Source organism: Tupaia chinensis, unplaced genomic scaffold (genome assembly GCF_000334495.1).
Source record: "Tupaia chinensis unplaced genomic scaffold, TupChi_1.0 Scaffold144766_1, whole genome shotgun sequence".
NCBI classification, from domain to species: domain Eukaryota; kingdom Metazoa; phylum Chordata; class Mammalia; order Scandentia; family Tupaiidae; genus Tupaia; species Tupaia belangeri.
In genome coordinates this window covers 11,474-11,770 of record NW_006204626.1, presented here as the reverse complement: position 1 = coordinate 11,770, position 297 = coordinate 11,474, and positions in this window count along the sequence as shown.

Genomic DNA, 297 nt, shown 5'->3' with positions numbered 1-297 from the left:
ATTCTGAGCCTCTAAAAAGCCCTCCCCTTCCACTGAACCACCAATGAAGAGGGAGAAATTCCTCTCCATAAATTCAAAATCAATGCACCTCTCATGGATACTACATTGAAAATCACAATACAAAAGAGAAATTGGCACTGAAGTAATTCACATCAATAGAAAGCACACAAGCTTACAATTGCAGAAACCTTTTTCAAAGAATTAGTCAAAAGTGAAAACATTGCCAAATTACTAAATACCTGAGAAGAAAACCAAAAGTTATATTTCCAGAAAGGGCAATCCATACCTCATCTCCAA